Raw genomic sequence first — 19,910 nt, forward strand, 5'->3', positions numbered from 1 at the left:
TGCTGAAGAGGTCAAGGTCGATCAGTGCAAGAAAAATGTGTGACAGAAATTTAATTTTTTTTCTATTTAAAGGGTAAAGTTTATTACAGAGAAAGGTACAAAGTTAAAAGTTAATTATACCTTAGTTTAACCAGACCACTGAGCTGGTTAACAGCTCTCCTAGGGCTGGCCCGAAGGATTAGATTTATTTTACATGGCTTAGAACCAATTAGTGACCTAGCAACGGGACCTACAGCTTATTGTGGAATCCGAACCACATTATAGCGAGAAATGAATTTCTGTCACCAGAAATAAATTCCTCTTATTCTTCATTGGTAGGTCGGAGATTCGAACTCGCGGCCAGCAGAGTGCTAGCTGAGAACGGAACCCACCCTCCCAACGAGGAACATGAGAGAAAGGTACAGATGGAACATGTGGCCAAAGGTGATATTCCACCGCAGGGGATCAGTGCCATCCTTACACTGCAGGCATCATTAAAGGGTGCTTGCAGTGTCCCTTCGGATCTTCGCATCACCCACGTTTTAACCTTTTACTTCACCTCCCTTCCCTCTTCCTTTCTTCGTTCTTGTTGTTCAGCCTCTCCAACTTTATTTCTCAGTGCATCTCTGTGGATTATTCTCAGTTTTACCTCTAGATCCTTGTACCTTATCTCATTTGTTTTCGGGATCTCTTTATGTTGTCGTCTAGCCAATCCTTCTAACCCTTTTTCCCTTTCTTAAGAACCAAATGTCCGGAAGTGCCTCAGTTCTTGGTTTTTGTAGGTTAAATTTCATACTTCGTTCATTCACTCCTTCATATTTTCATTCTTTCCAAAATAATTTTGAATTTCTTCAAAAGGTTACAGAGTGAAGAATCACTTGCCTATTTCCCTACCGCTACGTTATTAGGTATGAACTTGGTTTATCGTGTTTACACTATTATTCGTTTTCACTTAGTCTTCTCGTTTTCCTTTCTATCTTAACGAGATCTCAAAGCCATTACGTCAGATGTGAAATTTACAGGTGCCCACGACAGCCATTAAACATTACGAGAAAATCGCCTACTCGAGAATCAGCCAATCACTTGTGCAATGACGGAACTTTACTTCTTCCTCTATGATTCCATAAACTTCATTATACATTTGTCTTCGAAAAGCGTTGAAGCAATTCCCAAACTTAAGTATACTTCTAAATTCTTTTTTTTATATTTATATCTATTCATTTATCATTCACCTATGTACGAGTATTTCACTGCGCTTCTCATATGATGGCTCTGTTCCTCTTTTGTTACAGGGAGGAGATAATGTAAAACATAACTGTAAGATTATATGATCTGGCGTTAGGGAACATTGGTAATCATACATATAGACTGGTGTTAGAGAACATTGGTAATCATGCATATAGACTGGTGTTAGAGAACATTGGTAATCATTCATATAAACTGGTGTTAGAGAACATTGGTAATCATACATATAGACTGGTGTTAGAGAACATTGGTAACCATACACACACACATTATATATATACATATATATGTTCATACATATGTATGTATTAATACATATATATGAACATATTAATACATATACATATATATATATATATATATATATATATATATATATATATATATATATATATATATATATATTAAGACAAAATCTACGAAGGAAAGAGAAACTGGAGTGCTGAAAGGCCTTTCGACTTATTGTCTTGTTAAGTAAAGAACGACAAGTCGAAAGGCCTTGCAGCGCTCCATTGTTTCTCTTTCCTTCGTGGATTTTCTTATTTATATGTTCATCACTTTCTATACTTTCGTGATTCAGTTATACATACATACATACATACATACACACACACACATATATATATATATATATACACACACAGACACACACACACACACACACACACATATATATATATATATATATATATATATATATATATATATATATATATATATATATATATATATATCAATACATATATGTGAACATGTAATGCATGCTTATGTGTATGTATGTATATATGTAATGTACGTATACATGCATACATACTCGCACAAACAGAAAGAAGAAGAGCTCTTGATAAAATCACAACCATATAGAATATAATAGAGGAATTGCTTAGGCCTGTAAGATCCGTTACATGAGGAAAAGGGCAAAGTTTACTGGCCCAACACTTCATTAATGGACACCCACGTGCCGATGTCAGCGGCTGTCACAGAATCTTTCTTTCCGTAAAAATGTAGCGTTTTGGTCTAATATATAACTATATATATATATATATATATATATATATATATATATATATATATATATATATATATATATATATATATTATATATATATATATATAGAATTTTATATGTAATTGCTTAAATATGTATATAATTTTTATAATTATGGCAGTTTAACCTCTAAGCAATTATGTGGCATTTGTTTTATTTCCGTCAATAAGCTTCGTTGATTTCCAGTTGCAAAAATTCTTGTTTATCTTTATGAAGATCTGAAGTTAAAAATCTCCTCGCAAGACAGAAGCTCTCTCTCTCTCTCTCTCTCTCTCTCTCTCTCTCTCTCTCTCTCTCTCTCTCTCTCTCTCTCTCTCTCTCTTATTGTATTTAAAGTAAGTTTGTGAATGAAACAATTAACGTTGTATCTTATGCATTGTTTTTTTCCCTCTTTCAGAACATGAATGAAATGGCCAGACGGTAGCTGTGAAGGATTTAGCCTCGCTGGTCTAGGTAAGTTAATCTCACTGGGACCATTGCCCAAGATGAAATTACTGTGGCTTCTTTTCGTTACTTCGATGCCTAATTAGCTTAAGCAGGGTTGTCGGTGTCAAAGCACGTTTATATGTATGTATGTATATAATATATATATATATATATATATATATATATATATATATATATATATATATATATATATATATATATATAGTATATATATACTGTATATATATACGTAACGTACGATTGTATGTATTTTTACATTCGATTTTCTCACAGTTTTTGCTTGCGCTTGTTAATACAAGCCTTGGCTTTGTGAGGGGAAATAAATGAAGATGGCTTATCCTTCCGTAGTGGGATTCGAATCCACGAACGTAGGGATGAAGCGATGCTTCCTTTTCGTCAGTTCCATGTGTATGTATGTGTGTGTGGGCGTGCGTGCGTGCATTTAGAGGGATTTGCGTAAGATTGTTTATTTTTGCAATATCAATATACTGCTCGTAAATTCGTAAATGAAAACATTGTTTCGTAAAAATAAAACATTTGGAAAATTCTCATATATAATCGTTAAGACACGTTAGATGGATTTTAAGGGTAAATTTGTACGTGAATATGCAATTAGAAACTCCATACCGGGAGAATTGGAAGGCAAACATCATAATAAACCACAGACTCGAAACTTGGAGATGAAGTCTTTCAAAGAAGACCTTCGAGTGGAAGTGATTTGTTCCTCATCATTGTTGGGGGGAGGAGGGTTGCCGGCTCGCTCGACCAATTGTTATGTCACCATCAGCGAGTCGGTGCCTCGTTGGGACTATAGGATTTGAGGTCTCTTTGTCTCTCGTAAGAATAAGGAATTTACTCTCTCTCTCTCTCTCTCTCTCTCTCTCTCTCTCTCTCTCTCTCTCTCTCTCTCACACACACATGTACTTACATTTTATGTGTATATTTATATGTGTATATATATATATGTATATATATATATATGTGCGTGTGTTTGTGTGTGTATATATATATATATATAGGTATACTGTATATATTCAATATATATATATATACACACTATATATATATATAGGTATATATACTGTATATATATGTGTGTGTATGTATATATATATATATATATATATATATATATATATATATATATATATGTGTGTATATATATATATATATATATATATATATATATATATATATATATATATATATATATATATATATATATATATATATATATATATATCTAACATCCTGGGGCGAAGAGAGATTACTCATAAGCTTAACTGAGCACAGAGTCGTAATAATAAATCCTATATATTATCTTAGGTTGTGGGTGACAATTGAAGTCAAAAGTGAATGTGGTAATGTCAGTGTGATGATATTAAGAAAGTGAGCACAGTTTTCAGAATGATTAAAGTACTGTTATTGATGAATGTCTTCATAAAACATAGATTCTCTCACAAAAATTCTTATGTAAGATGAAACAAAAACCTTAGGTTTTTATTATAAATCCTCTTACGCTGCCGTAACATGCCCAAGAATGATATAAAAACTGCGCTTTGTTATACCATACTGCGAAAGGAGTAAGAAAATCTAGTAAGGTTTTTGAAAGATCAAAAAAGTCAAGGAGACGTGCGAGACTCGATGAGGGCCATTTGTACGAAATAGTGAATAATCTGGACATATACAAAATATACAACTCTCTTTTTTTTTCCTGAGGTTATCACAGATCTCAGTCATTTCCGTAGAAGAGGAGAGACTTCTTTAAGTGAAGTGCTGAGTAATAGGAAGTAAAAAAAAAAAGAGGGGGGGATGGGGAGGAAGAAGTGGAACTCTTTATGAATAACACTAACCAAAGAGGAGAAGAAAAAGAATGCTTAATTAACAGGCTACTCATAACATGTCCTCTAGGAAGAGGACACGTATAGGGCCCCGAGCAAGGCACTCGACTTGAAGCGATCAAAGGTCAACAAGGGAGAGGTATTCTAAGGGTAAGGCCTTATCGTATTTAAGACATGGGTGCCCTCGGGGGAAACAAACAAAAATAGCAGCAATAGTAATCATTCTTACTGCTGCTGCTGCTACTATTACTTCTACTCCTGAACCTCACGGGGTGTACTGTAGGCATTACTTGAGGTTCTTTGCAGCAACCCTTCTGCCCCTAGCTGCAACCCCTGTCATTCCTTTTACTGCACCTCCGTTCGTATTATCTTTCTTCCGTCTTGCTATCCACCCTATCCTAACAGTTATTTCATAGTGCAACTGCGAGGTTTTCCTACTGTTACACCTTTCAAACCTACCCACTCTCAGTTTCCTTTCCTGCACTGAGTGACCTCATAGGTCCCAGTGGTTGGCCTTTGGCCTAAACTCTACATTCCATTCAATTCCATTGTACTCATCTTCCTTAGGATAAGCTTACTTCTACTAATATCATTTTTACTGTTGAAACTAATGTTAATGTTTTTCCTGTTGCAAATGGTTGTGATGATGATACTCTTTATTACTACTGCTACTGTTGCTGCTGCACCTGATGCTACTTTTGCTACTTTCTATTACGAAGATTGTAAGGCCACTCACAGTGCAACCCGAACACCGTGGCACTGACGTCATTCTTAAACAAGTAAAAAATGCGCCGAAGTTTTTTCGGCCCAATCGAGTTTTCTGTTCAGCGTATAATCAAGGCCGCCGAAAATAGATCTATCTTTCGGTTGTCTCGGTATAATGCTGTATGAGCTGCGGCCCATGAAACTTTAACCACGGCCCGGTGGTGCCCTGTCCTGTATCGTTGCAAGATGCACGATTATGGCTAACTTTAACCTTAAATAAAAAATAAAAACTACAGAGGCTAGATGGCTGCAGTTTGGTATGTTTGATGATTGGAGGGTGGACGATCAACATACCAATTTGCAGGCCTCTAGCCTCGGTAGGTTTTAGGATCTGAGGGCGGACAGAAAAAAGTGCGGACGGAAAGACAAAGCCAGCACAATAGTTTTCTTTTCAGAAAACTAAAAGCAAGTCCTCTGAAAGATACTGCGATGTAGCAAAGACTCGCTTGCGGATGGAAAACGTCTTACCGTGGCTGGGTTAGAGGTTTGATTTTAATCGTAATAATAGTGATAATAAGTTCTTCTAAATTCAGTAAATTATAATAACGCTTAAAAATTTCATTTATTCAGTCACTCCGTTGGATCACCAGACTCGTTCTGAACCGCGAAAATTCGCACCAACATTACTTAAGGTTCTTTGCAGCGTCCCTTTGACCCTTAGCTGCCACCCCTTTTATTGTTTACTGTGACTCCACTCATATTCTCTCTCTTCCATCTTACTGTCCACCCTCTCTTGACAGTTGGTTCATAGTGCAACCTTTTTGCTGTCAATTTCCGTGTCAGCGCTAAATAACCTCATGGATCCCAGCGCTTGGTCTGTGACCAAAATTCTATATTCTTCTGTATAAACATGAATATCAGAATGATAATGGTAATATAACTGTTGATGAGAACTATGCATGGGTGCTAACCGTAATAGTAGAAAATATAGTGTGAAGTTTGTGTTGCAAAAATGTGGAATGTACGATGCAAAAGTATTTGGGTACTTGGTGAGAGCTGAAATAAGGTTCAGTATGAGATTCAGAAATTTGGGATGTGTGGTGTTGAAGCGTGGGATGCGGCGCAGAAGAATGGGGTAAATGATATTTGAATAAAAATGGGCTTAATCACAAACGGAAAAAAAGCAGCCATCAATTCAGAAATTCATCGATAGAAACATTCGGGGAGCGCTGACGTCAATGCCAAAAAAAAATTAAAATAGAAAAAAAAAAAAGCGGAATTCGTGTCCATAAGAAAATCTCAATTTTTTTAGAAAGGCCAAAACTCTCTCTCTCTCTCTCTCTCTCTCTCTCTCTCTCTCTCTCTCTCTCTCTCTCTCTCTCTCTCTCTCACAAAATTTCAGTTAAATCCATCCGTAATTTTTTAAAAGTATCTTATGAAAAAGAAGACAGACAAGCAGACCCATGTAAGCGCTAAACCTCCTCCCACCTTCGTCGGCGAAGGTGAAGAGAAAAATGAAAAATAAGAAAAAAATTGGAATTCGTATCCATAAGAAAATCTAAAATTTTTTAGAAGGGCCAAAAACTCTCTCTCTCTCTCTCTCTCTCTCTCTCTCTCTCTCTCTCTCTCTCTCTCACACGAGCAAAATTTCACAGAAATCCATCCGTAATTTTTTTTTAAATCTCGTATGAAAAGGAAGACAGAGAAGCAGACCCGCGTAAGCACTACAGTAAACCTCCTCCCACCTCCGTCGGCGAAGGTGAAGAGGAAAATGATCAGTAACATCCGGAGAAAAAGTGATGATGCCAAAATGACAGGCAAATCAAACCAAGAGGGATATAAGCTAATGCGGAGGACCGATATGAAAGCAGTAGCCTACTTCCGCTGAACCTTTGATCTTCTCTGCTTACGATGTGTCTGCTGTTGCCTGAAAGAGCAGTTCCTCTGTTCACACCAGCTCTTCCCTTGCGTTATTGATTTCTCGGTTTCGACAGCCTTTTGTTTTTCGCTTCTCTTTGGATTCGTGTAAATACAGGACCATACATACGTACACCAAGTCTACGTTTGGGCATATTTGCATGAGAGTATTTTTTCCTAATCGGCTTGTTTTGCCTTTGCATATTTAAACTTAAAAATCAAAGTATAGTCTCAGGATTATATATAGAGGGTATACTCCGTTTCAGACGTGTTTGTATGCGCGTTTTATACGTATGCATCCTCACGTCTCCCTTTGAAAACCTCCCGAAAAATGTTTTACCTGCTTTGTGTCTAGAAATCAGCAAGAACGTAATAGCACGTCGAGCCTTTTAAAAAGCTTTTGCTCTGTGATCGCTTTTGAGAGAGAGAGAGAGAGAGAGAGAGAGAGAGAGAGAGAGAGAGAGAGAGAGAGAGAGAGTCGCTTCCATGATGGCAAGGCATTCTCATTGCAAAATTTCTTTTTCATTTTTCTTTCCACTCCTTGTCATTCCTTTTGAAATCCGACTAAAGTGCTGATTTTTTTCTCTTCCTCTCGTTTCGTTTTGTTCCTTTTATTTCGGTTTGAATTGTACACGGCTTTAGGTGTCGTGCGATTCTTCTGTTATATCTTTCAAGGGCCCAGCGTCGTTTATTGAACACCCCCCCCCCTCTCTCTCTCTCTCTCTCTCTCTCTCTCTCTCTCTCTCTCTCTCTCTCTCTCTCTCTACTCACCCATTATATAATATAAATATATATGTGTGTGTTGTGTGCGTGTGTGTATGTATGTATATTATATATACTATATATATACACACACATACACTTCATAGTATGGTCAGATGGTCAGTTGTATTCTGACCTACCAAGCAAGGGGTCCCTGATTCTGCCCCTGGGCAAAGACGTCCTGGTGGGCACTCTGATAGAAAGTTCTCTGAACTATGTTTAATAGCCTTAGAGAAAGGGGGAGAACCCCTTCTTAATGTTTTATGCGGTATTGTTTCTTTGCTAACCTAAGCTGTTAGTTATATACCTGGTAGTTAGATGGCTGTGGAATTCATCCAGGGGTAAAATTGACTGGTGATCTCATCTCGAAAAGTTGGCCAAGGACTTGAACGCTAACTCCTTTTGGTACCAATCTCTCCTAAGGGATAAGACGTCTCTGGACCCTATCATATTAGCTAAAACTGATTTTGTGTGCGTGTGAATGAAAGTATTTATCTGTATATATTTTTTCAACATGAAGTGTCTCGCTTAACAGCTGGTGGCTCCAGAGATAAAAAGAACAGTCGCTGCCCAATTCACGCTTTACCTACTGAATTGTGAGTGAAGCCTTCTTTCAGTTAACTTCCACTGAGTTCCATAGAAAAAATAGAAAGAGGAGTGACTGCCACATTCATCCTGTAACTACTGAATTAGCTATGAAGCCCGCGTTTAATCTTTCACGGCCACTTCATCATCTCCACAGAAGGGTATATATACTGTAGGACTCCATACATTTGCCTAGAAAGATATGGGCAAGAGATTTTTAGGAGATAGGATGTTCTGCATATTCTTTTAGAACGTATTAATAGGATGAATGTTTGGATATAAGATGTACAGAATGTAATTCCAGAATATAAGGATGTATGGGATATACTTTTAATATATAATATATATTATAGGTGAAAAAGGTACTAGATTTTCAGTGACGTACTTCAAAGCCAGTGAATCAAGTAATAATGATCCAGTGACGTTTTGTAGAACCGGGAGTCAGTTATCAAAGGATCCAGTGAAGTCCTCAGAATCGGTTCCGTGACCCAAAGCAGTCCCCTAGCTGCAACCCCTTTCTTTCACTACACTGTACCCCCGTTCATATTCTGTTTCTTCCATCTTACTTTCCACCCACCTTCTCCAAACAATTGTCTCATAGTACAACTGCGAGGTTTTCATCCTGTTGCACCTGTAAAACCTTTTTGTTCTCGAATACCCTTTCAGCGATGAATTACTTCATAAGTCCCAGCACTTGGCCTTTGGGCTAAATTTTATATTCCATCCCATGACCCAAAGCAAAGTTCGTCTGCTTGTTATACGGCTGGAAGGTGCTTCATCACATAAGATAATAGTAATCCCTTTCGCAAGACCAAAATGAAAGTTTCAAGTGAAACTCACAGCTATGTAGTGTTTGTCGTCTCACAGAATCCGTCTCATCTTCCGTCATCATTAATAGAACAGCAAATCAGACTAATAGTTGTAATCCCTAGGAGAGAGATGATCAGTGAAGGAAAAGATAGATAGTAACCCCTCTTGAACATATATGTAGGGATAAGTTGCTAAAGATCTAGAGAATTCCCGATGATACCGTGATCATTGTCGTCATTACAAATGGGTCTGTATTGTGTTATAGAAAGATTTTAGAAGCATCAGGTGTGTAGTACGCAGATTTTGATTATGTAATATGATGCATAAAATCTGTTTTGTCATTTTGACGCTCTCTCTCTCTCTCTCTCTCTCTCTCTCTCTCTCTCTCTCTCTCTCTCTCTCTCTCTCTCTCTCTCTCTCATGAGAGCTCAGTGGTCTGGTTAAACTACTTTAATAATAATAATAATCTCCATGAGAGCAGCATATATTTCGACATTTACATCAAATTATTAATATTTGCAGGTATCTGGCTGTTAGTATCTTTCATCTTCTCTGTGAGAAAACGCGCTTCTTTATATTCCTCATTTGATATATCTATATACCGTGAAGTTGTAAGCCTCTCTCTCTCTCTCTCTCTCTCTCTCTCTCTCTCTCTCTCTGCGAGAGCAGCATATATTTCGACATTTCCAACAAATTATTAATATTTGCACGTATCTAGCTATTAGCATCTTTCACCTTCTCTTTATATTCCTCTCATTTGATACATCTATATACCTTGAAGTTGTAAGCCTCTCTCTCTCTCTCTCTCTCTCTCTCTCTCTCTCTCTCTCTCTCTCTCTCTCTCTCCGGTGTCATAGAGAAACTGGCGCCCAGAGCACCACTGAAACGAACTGAGCGATCGTTTTCTTTGGCAACCTTTTACCTTTCGTCCGTTTAAAGGGGGAATATTTCTCGCAAGAGGCGAGGCCTTCACAAAGGCCCCCCTGGATAAATCGCCCTCCGGTTCCTGCCGGAGGCGACGGAGGAGAGCCAAAAACGTCAAGGCATTGCAGGGAATAACGTAATATCGATGTGATTATAAGGGATGTGCAACAGGTCTGCGTAGCTTAGACGACCAGAGAGGAGGGGAAGGGGAGAAGGGTATTGGTTGGTGTGGGGGAGGGGGGAGGCAGTAGTAGGTCTGCTGCTGCTGCTGCTGTTGCTGCTTTGCTTGTTGCTTTGACCTCTATGATTTCATATCATTGTGACCTTTGATATTCCAGCAAGGGCTCGCCGTAATAGTTCGGTTCCCTTTAGTACGGGCGAGTCTTTTTTTTTTTTTTCTTTTTTCTTTTCGCGTTATTCTGTTGTAATGATGTCATTTATTATTTGGTTTAATGGTGTCATTTGTTCGCCTTCTCTCCTTGCCGGCGCCCGTGGTTCTTTGCGGTGTCTTTTCCCTCTATGCGTTTTCTGCATTGCTAGTCCCAGCCGGTCGACCGTTCGTCGTGTTGCCCGCCGCCAGTAACTACTTTCCGGCAGGAGAATGTAGGATAGGGAACCGCCCTTCGTATAGGGTCTTGAGTGCTGCCGTAGAATGCGTCCTCCATGGGAGAGAGACAGAGAGAGAAAGAGATATGAATAGATTTTTTAATCACATGCTGATGTCACAACAAGAGGTCCCCCCTGTTCGTTTATTACTTTTATAGGGTAGTGCAGTTTCCATATGCGCGCGTGCCCGTATATGTATGTATGTGTGTGCACGAGAGAGAGAGAGAGAGGAAGGGTAACTGATTGATTAATTGATTTGTAATATTCACTGGCGTAACAACCGCTTTAGTAGAAAGGGAGAGGTACTGTGCGGCTGCATTTTGTAGGAACGTTACTTTAACAGAAATAGATTGACGATCCAGTATTCCAATTGCGCTTCGGTAATGCTCAGGCCATTTTATTTTTTATACCACACAACATTGTATTACGCTTTACAGTTACTATAACATTTTTCCATATGTATTTAAAAATGATTTCGTTCGTGTTTGCGTGGAGCAGACCCATTCGCCATTGACTGACGTACTTCTGTCTATTGTGTTGTTAATATTATCACCATTAAAGACATTTTATTTTTATTATTTAAAGCATATTATTCTCTTATCACTACAGAGATTTCATTATTCATTAATATGAGCTACCTTTATTAGCGCTTGTAAATTTTCAGAGAATTTTCTTTCTCACCAGGATTTAGGATATTCTGTTCTCCCGTCAGTGCTTTTGGCTTTTAGTTTCTTGTAAAAGAAAACTATTGAGATGGCTATTTGTCTGTCCGTCCGCACTTTTCCTGTTCGCCCTCAGATCTTAAAAACTACTGAGGTTAGAGGGCTGCAAATTGGTATGTTGATCATCCACCTCTCAGTCGTCTGATTAAACTATTTTGTTAAAAATAATAATGATCATCCACCTTCCAATCATCAAACATGCCAAATTGCAGCCCTCCAGCCTCAGTAGTGTTCATTTGATTTTAAGTTAAAGTTAGCCGTAATCGTGCTTCTGGCACCGATATAGGAGGCAACAACACAGGCCACCACCCGGCCGTGACCGAAAGTTTCATGGGTCGCGGCTGAGAGTTTCAAGAACCGTGGCTGAGAGTTTCATAAAGGATTATACGCAGTACAGAAAATTCGATTGCACCCCGAAGAAACTTCGGCTCATTTTGTACTTGTTTATTCTTGTATTGACGTTCATCAACTGTTTTTACTCCTTGATATTCACATTTTCTTTTCATATCAGAATTTATGACAATTTATTCTTCTTTCAGTATTTAGGACACTTCTCCATTAGTCAGTTCGCGTTTACAGGGACACGATTGGAACTATTTACAGAGAATAGTTTAAATGTCGTATTTGTTTTAATTTAATATCTCGTGATTTAATTTCCTGTCTGTTGACTTATTACTATAGAAAGAGTTCACTGGTTTACAAATGAAATCACAGTAGCAACTTTGTGTTCTGATAATATGCAATTATTGGTAAATTTGTAAAACTGCTCTATGTTTGTTGTGACTTCATCACAGCGAAAACATGAGAGGTCGGTAGATTTTAGTTTTCTGTTAAAGAAAACTGTTGTGCCAGCTTTATCTGTCCGTCCGCACTTTTTCAGTCCGCCCTCAGATCTTACAAACTACAGAGGCTACAGGGCTGCAAATTGGTATGTTGATCATCCACCCTCCAATCATCAAACATACCAAATTGCAGCTCTCTAGCCTCAATAGTTTTTATTTCATTTAAGGTTAAAGTTAGCCATAATCGTGCTTCTGGCAACGATATAGGACAGGCCACCACCGGGCCGTGGTTAAGTTTCATGGGCTGCGACTCATGCAGCATTATACCGAGATCGCCGAAAGATAGATGTATTTTCGGTGGCCTTGATTATATGCTATACAGAAAATTCGACTGCGCCGAAGAAACTTCGGCCCATTTTTTACTTGTTTCATTACGAAATTACAAAGTCAGATTTCACTAGGCTGTACTTCATTCACTCTCTAGGACGCATTGTCGCTTACACCAGGCAGATAAGATTTATTTCAGGTTTTGAGTTTTATTGAACCTTGGTGATTTTACGCTGCACAGGATGTAGTCCTAAAGTAAATTTAGTTTACCTGCACATATTTTTAAAGGATGGAACATTTCGTATCTTACGATGTAACTGCAAACAGAGTATCTATGTATTTTTCTGCGTTTAACCGGGATGGACGACGTGTAATGAATTCCACGTTTGCTACCACAAAACTGCTGTAGTTATTTTAATAATAATAATAATAATAATAATAATAATAATAATAATTATAACATGAGATGTAGTCACATCTGCAAGAAAAAAGGTTTGGCATATCCTTTGCTCTTGTATTGAATTTAGAATTTCCACTTGACCCGTAAATAAACGGGGGAATTCTACGGGCTTTCATTACATTCCTCAACAGCTTGGGTCGCATGTCTGAATTAATAGGAATTGCAGGTAATACACAACTCTTTTATTATTATTATTATTATTATTATTATTATTATTATTATTGGAGAAACAAATCCCAGTGTATATGTACATATATTTAAAGATAAAAGATAAAAATGTACATATACATAACTGTGGATTTGTTTCTCCATTTTTAGACTCATGCTACTATGAGTATTTTCTGATGATGATGATGATGATTATTATTATTATTATTATTGTTATTATTATTATTATTTCTATAAATGACAAAACTGTTTCTGTTTAAAAACTTTAGATTTAAACTGAATGCCTTAATCACTAAAATTCCTGGGAAGTCTGAAAGTCGAGAGTGGAAGTGAGCATTATCTATCATTTGAAAAGGAAAAAAAATTACTGGGAAAGTTTTAAAAGTCGAGGAAGATATTTAACGCTTATCTCAACGGACAGCTGCAAAACTTGAGGGGAGGAGAGATTGGAATCTAACAAAGAATCAGATTCCAATAGCTCGATTCTAGCCCCTTTAAAACTGGCGAAGGACTGACTGCCTTCCTCGATAGTAAGAGAATCATGCTGGTCGATGACACTGACAGTCAGGGATAAAACGTTCATAAACTGTTATTTAAAAAAAAAAAGAAGGAAGAGTAATCTAAATGTGGTGTGGATTACAACAGACCTTTGAGAATCTTATGCCAAAGGCGCTGGGTCAGAATGAAACCCGATAACCACTAGTGCCCTTCGATCTGTGTCGTTGTAGACAAACTGAAATCAGCGATTCAGGGACTTCGATATGATTTGGAAAATGATGTAATTGAATCAACACACTTGGTGATGAAGCCCCGTGGTATAAATGCCGTCAGTGCACCTCACGTGGTGCACTTTAGGCATTATTTGAGGCTGTTTGCAGCATCCCTTCGGCCCCTAGTTGCAACTCCTTTCCTGTTGTTGTACCTCCATTCATATTTTCCTTTTTCCATCTTACTTTCCAGCCTCTTCTAACAATTGTTTCATAGTGCAGCTGCGAGGTTTTCCTCCCGTTACTCCCTTCAGACCTTTTTACCCTCAATTTCCATCTCAGCGCTGAATGACTTCAAAGGTCCCAGCGCTTGGCCTCTGACCCAAATTTTACAGTCCATTCCTTGATGATGAAAGTACTGATATGGTAGGTGGACTTGTTCATGGATTTGTGCTTGTGAATATATGTACATTCACAAATAAGAACGGTATTGTTGAGCTCTTCATAATCGAAAAATAACTGTGAGATGGTTCTAGCTCCATTTCCCCTCCCCCTTCACATTTCTCCACATCAGCTTTTCCGGTTGATTTAGTCCGGTCCGTCACACCAACCACCTGCAGAATGACTGCGAAATCGCTGACGAAGCAAAGGAATAGAATTAGCCATCGACAGGTGGATAGTGGAAATACTTCAGAGAGAAGGGAGATATATCGGAAGGTGTTCGGCTTTAGTGGAAGTGCTGTGCAATGTGTTCGTGATAAACTGCGAAATCGGTCCTTGACGAAGGGGTAAGGAATATTTCGGTGTGGAGAAAATGAAATGTGTAGAGAAGAAAATATGTCTGTGGTTCACAGAAGGGAACCTGTTGGTGTTCCTGGTGGTGTATGTGAAGTGCAACACAGCAAGCACACGGTAGAGGGGACGTAGCGAGAGAGAGAGAGAGAGAGAGAGATTTGAGGTTCCAGGTACTTAAAGTACATAGGTGCAAGCTAGCAGCGGCAGCTTTTGGTGGGAAGAGCTCGAGCGGCTGACCCTGCTTTAGAGGAGCTAAGGGGTTTTTCAGGATCAAGAACTTTAGCATTGCAATACTTATGATTCGGAACTGTATATTAAAGAACTGTTTGAGATTCGGAAATATGACCTTTATGATTATTTATCACTATTTTGAGCTGAGTATCGAGGGTTTTTTTTTTTCACAAATTTCGCCCAAGAGTGAGTTTAATACTATTCAGTTCGCATTATCGTGAATTGTCTGCTACAACGTTAAATTTAGCACTATTTACTACTTGGTAGCTTGAAGTTCAACACTACAGTATGAAGTTTAACACTATTTACGGCTCGTAAAAGCGCCAAGTTTAGCACTATTTACGGCTCACAAAGCATGAAGTTAAGCACTGTTGGCGGTTCATAAAGCGTTACGTTTAGCACTATTTACTACTCGTAAAGCGTGAAGTTTAGCAATATATACAGCTCAGAAACTTGGAAGTTTAGAACTATTTGCAGCCTGAAGCGTGAAATTTGAACTGCTTACGCATCAGAAAAGTGGAGTTTAATTACGACACCGGGACGAGAACAGTATTATTTGTGGATCGGGGCGTGAAATTTAACCTCGATTTGCTTTTTATGGGAATGAATTGTAGCAATGTTTTTGTCAGTAAGTGTCAGTTTTAATGCTATTGGAAATGGAGGAGTATGAATTTTAACACTTTGTGCTCAAGTGTATGAATTTCATAGATGTTGGTCGCTCAAGAGTGTGAATTATACGTTTAATTTCTGCAAAGCCCAGCTGCACGGGATATACGTCATCCACCAGTATACAGGTTTTAAACGTCAGGTTGATGGATTAGGCACCTTAATTCATATCGTGTAGGAAAAAATAGAAATGTAAAATAGGCAGGTTATTGATTCCTCCTCCCAAAGGAAAAACGGGGCATTACGAAGCTTTTAGTAGAGATTCTGTGAAAAGAAGGTAATGTAAATTTAAACGCAGTGTGGAATGTTTAACGTTCCTTCAAAATGTATTCTGACGTCATGCCCGTTTCTCTTACGTCAACGTTTAACGGTGTACTGTGGCAGGCTGAATCCGTTGTTATAAATTCGTGGTTGACACTGTCCTGGAAAGGAAGATCCTCGTTAGTAACGATGAACTTTTCCAAGAAGCGAAGGCTGTATTTATTATTATTATTATTATTATTATTATTATTATTATTATTATTATTATATTATTATTATTATTATTATTATTATTATTATTATTATTAAGAATATGAACCCTATTCATATGGAACAAGCCCACAGGGGCCACTGACTTGAAATTCAAGCTTCCAAAGAATACTATTATTATTATTATTATTATTATTATTATTATTAGTATTATTATTATTATTATTATTATTCAGAAGATGGGCCCTGTTCATACAGAACAAGCCCATAGGGGCCATTGACTTGAAATTCAAGCTTCCAAAGAATACTGTTATTATTATTATTATTATTATTATTATTATTATTATTGTTGTTGTTGTTGTTGTTGTTGTTGTTGTTGTTGTTGTTTAGAAGATGAGCCCTATTCATATAGAACAAGTCCACAGGGGCCAATGACTTGAGATTCAAACTTCCAAAGAATACTATTATTATTATTATTATTATTATTATTATTATTATTATTATTATTATATTCAGAAGAAGAACCCTATTCATATAGAACAAACCCACAAGGGCCATTGACCTGAAATTCAAGCTTCCAAAGAATACGTTGTTCATATGGAAGAAGTTACAGATGGTCATAATAAATACAGAGAGAAGAGATCAGTTACTAGAAAAGAAAAGGTTTGTGTGAAAGCTGTATTGAACCATAACATCGACTGACTTCAACGATCTCATTTAAAAATAGTTTATTATAAAAGTCGCGAACTTCCTTTGTGGCAAAAAATAAAAGTACATTCCACGAATACATTTAAGGAAGATAATTCATAATCTGCACTTGGTTTAAAAATGGTACTTTAGCATTCTCTGATACCTGTTGAGTCATAAGCACAGTTCATTGCATACATACATACATATGTACACACACACACACACACACACACACATATATATATATATATATATATATATATATATATATATATATATATATATATATATATATATATATATATATATATATATAAATGTATGGTACATATGCATATACATTTACATATATAATTTATATATATATTTATTTATTTATTTATTTATGTATTTATGTATGTATACGGATACATAGGACCAAGAATTTCAACGGTTGAATGAAAAATGAGGTCACGCAGATATTTCAGCATTCAGAAAACACTTGTTATTTTCACCGACCAGACTCCCACCCCACCGCAGAGCTAATTGTTATCGGTTGATGTTATTCATTTTGATTTTATTTATTTTGTGGGTTTTGAAATTCACGGTGTACGAGCTATGCTGCCTCCACCCCCTCTCTCTCTCTCTCTCTCTCTCTCTCTCTCTCTCTCTCTCTCTCTCTCTCTCTCTCCCCTACCCATCTGAATGTAGGTTCTTTCTCTGCAGTGAGTTATTTTAATGTTCCTCTTCTGGAATGTTTGACTCGAATCGTGGCTTTTAACCTAAAATATATTTTGCTTTCAACTATTTGTTTTATGTATGTTTATGTAACTTCGGTCGAGTTACATTTTTACGGAACATAGTTAGCAGTTGCTTTTTTTTCCTCTTGGTGACGTCAATGCCATATCGTTAACGTTTATTTTTACTTTTTATTTATTTTTTTTACCAGCTTTATGTGTAGGTTTTCTTGTGGGATTGTGGGTTCATATGAAATATAAAGTCACTCTGAATTATCTGATGTAGAAAAGGCGTAGCGTAACAGTCAGAAATGTATAAGTTAAATTCATGTTAACATGATATTTACGTAAAATATCTGTCATTATTTCATTAAAGTTGAAATGGAAATTTTACTTTGAATATTGTTTCACTAAAATTATTTGATGACACACCAAAGGTTTTTTTTATTTGCTGGAAAGTTAGTGCTTTCAGCTGTGTTCTGAAGAACGTTTTTTTATATATATATCTACCAAGGAAGCAATGTTCTTGACGGGGTTTAAATTAACGTTCTTTATGACTGTAATCAAGTATAGTTTATGCTGCATAACAAAATTACTGTTTTCTCTTCATGCTTTCAAACAATTGCCGTTTTTTACGTTCTTAGTCATAGAGAGCACGACTGCTTTTTTAAGCCATAAGAATAATATTTGTTTAAGAGTCTAAAGAAAACAAAATGTATTAGTGCACAGAGACTTGTACGTTTTCTGCAGAGCATGAAAATACATTACGTCAAAGGGCTACTTGTTCAGGAGCAAAAAAAAAAAAAATCGTATGTGTTCAAGAGCATAGACAGCAGCAGCATTTGTTTTTGGCCAGCAAAGAACAGCATTTCCCTGCCGGATTAAAGAACAGCACCATCCGTGCGTGTTCACGTACAACCGCTTGTATTCAAACGCCCAGAGCAAGGTCCCAGGGTTCGTACGCGGCATTTGCAATAATATCATCGCATTCCCGCCTCACTTTGAATCCTTTATGCCGCGGATTCTCTCATCATTTACATACCTGACACTTGCTAAATTTCACCATAATTCTCCTTGGCCTTACATTGACGAGAGGCCGAGCTCCTTACTAATGCGGGACATTCTCTTTAATCCGACATTTCACCTGCCAAACATTCTCGCGTTTAGGGCGGAATTCGGTGTCGACGTTGCCTCTACACTTGTGTGAATATTATTATTATTATTATTATTATTATATTATTATGATTATTATTATTATTATTATTATTATTATTATTGTTGTTGTTTTTGTTGTTGTTGTTGTGTTTTTGTTGTTTTGATTCCTATTGAAATAAAAAAAAAAAAGGTTTAGACAGCCAAGTAATAATGTGCTTTTATTGTTATTTGTATCATTACTGTTAATTTGAAAATTGAAAGCTACAAGTGGCATCGTTTGAACATTCTTACCACTATTGGTGATAGTAATAATTTATTCATACTTCTCCAACGTAACCGTAAATCATGGTTTTAAAGCTGCAAGTTTTTCGCGGACGTATAATATCCTTGCATAAATTACCATACGTTTTTCTGATGTTGAATCATTATTGTTTGATTATTTTGTATTCAGACAATTGTGATTGTTTACTGTGCACGAAAATGTAAACCTTTTGGAAAACTTAACAAACTAGGTCAGTGGAAAGCAAATAAAAAACGTTCAGTGGTATTACAGAATTAGTCTGCAAAACGTGCATAGCAGCGTGGTGCAGAAAGGCCTTCTTGTAAAGTGCATGTTAAGTGTGGGATAAATGGTTAAACAGCACAATATTGTGATTTTACGATCTTATATAAGTGAATTGACGCATTGAGAAGAAAAGGGGCAGTTCTGTAAGAAACCTAACCAGAGATCGAATTCCCGTAGAGGGAAAGTTAGCTCTCAAAATCCGCAAAAGAATGAAACGAGTGTTTACATTCGACGGGCAAAACTCGCCTAATCCTGTCGTTGGCTTGCATAACGCGTCTCCTTCCTCCTTCTTCCTCCATTCGGGCTCGTCACCAAACCTGGAATTTCCGCCGCTTCTTCTCCTCTTGGTCGGCGGGAATTTAATCAACTTGGTGCGGGACTGTGAAGCTCCGTTGCCACGTAGAGCAAAATATATAGCGTATTAACATAAAGCTAGTTTTCCCGAATTTCCCTATATTTTCCCTGCTGTCTGAAATTTCCCTCTGTTTTGGTGAATTTTCAAGCTTCTTCCCTGTTTCCCTGTACCCAACTGAATTTCCCTAAAACCGGGAAATTTCACTGTACCTGGCAACACTGTGTGAAGGAC

The 19,910-nt window shown here is 37.2% G+C and overlaps 1 protein-coding gene across 13 annotated transcripts in view; it reads left to right on the plus strand.

Moving 5' to 3' along the window:
* mAChR-A (muscarinic Acetylcholine Receptor, A-type) overlaps window positions 1–19,910 on the plus strand; it is a 762,830-nt gene that overhangs the window by 572,638 nt on the left and 170,282 nt on the right. For all 13 annotated transcript variants that reach the window (XM_067121249.1, XM_067121255.1, XM_067121256.1 and 10 more), the window contains one exon: window positions 2,670–2,725. The gene's annotated coding sequence lies outside the window, so the exon portion shown is untranslated. The remainder of the gene's footprint in view (window positions 1–2,669; window positions 2,726–19,910) is intronic.

This window comes from Macrobrachium rosenbergii, chromosome 19, assembly GCF_040412425.1.
Source record: "Macrobrachium rosenbergii isolate ZJJX-2024 chromosome 19, ASM4041242v1, whole genome shotgun sequence".
Taxonomy (NCBI): Eukaryota; Metazoa; Arthropoda; class Malacostraca; order Decapoda; family Palaemonidae; genus Macrobrachium; species Macrobrachium rosenbergii.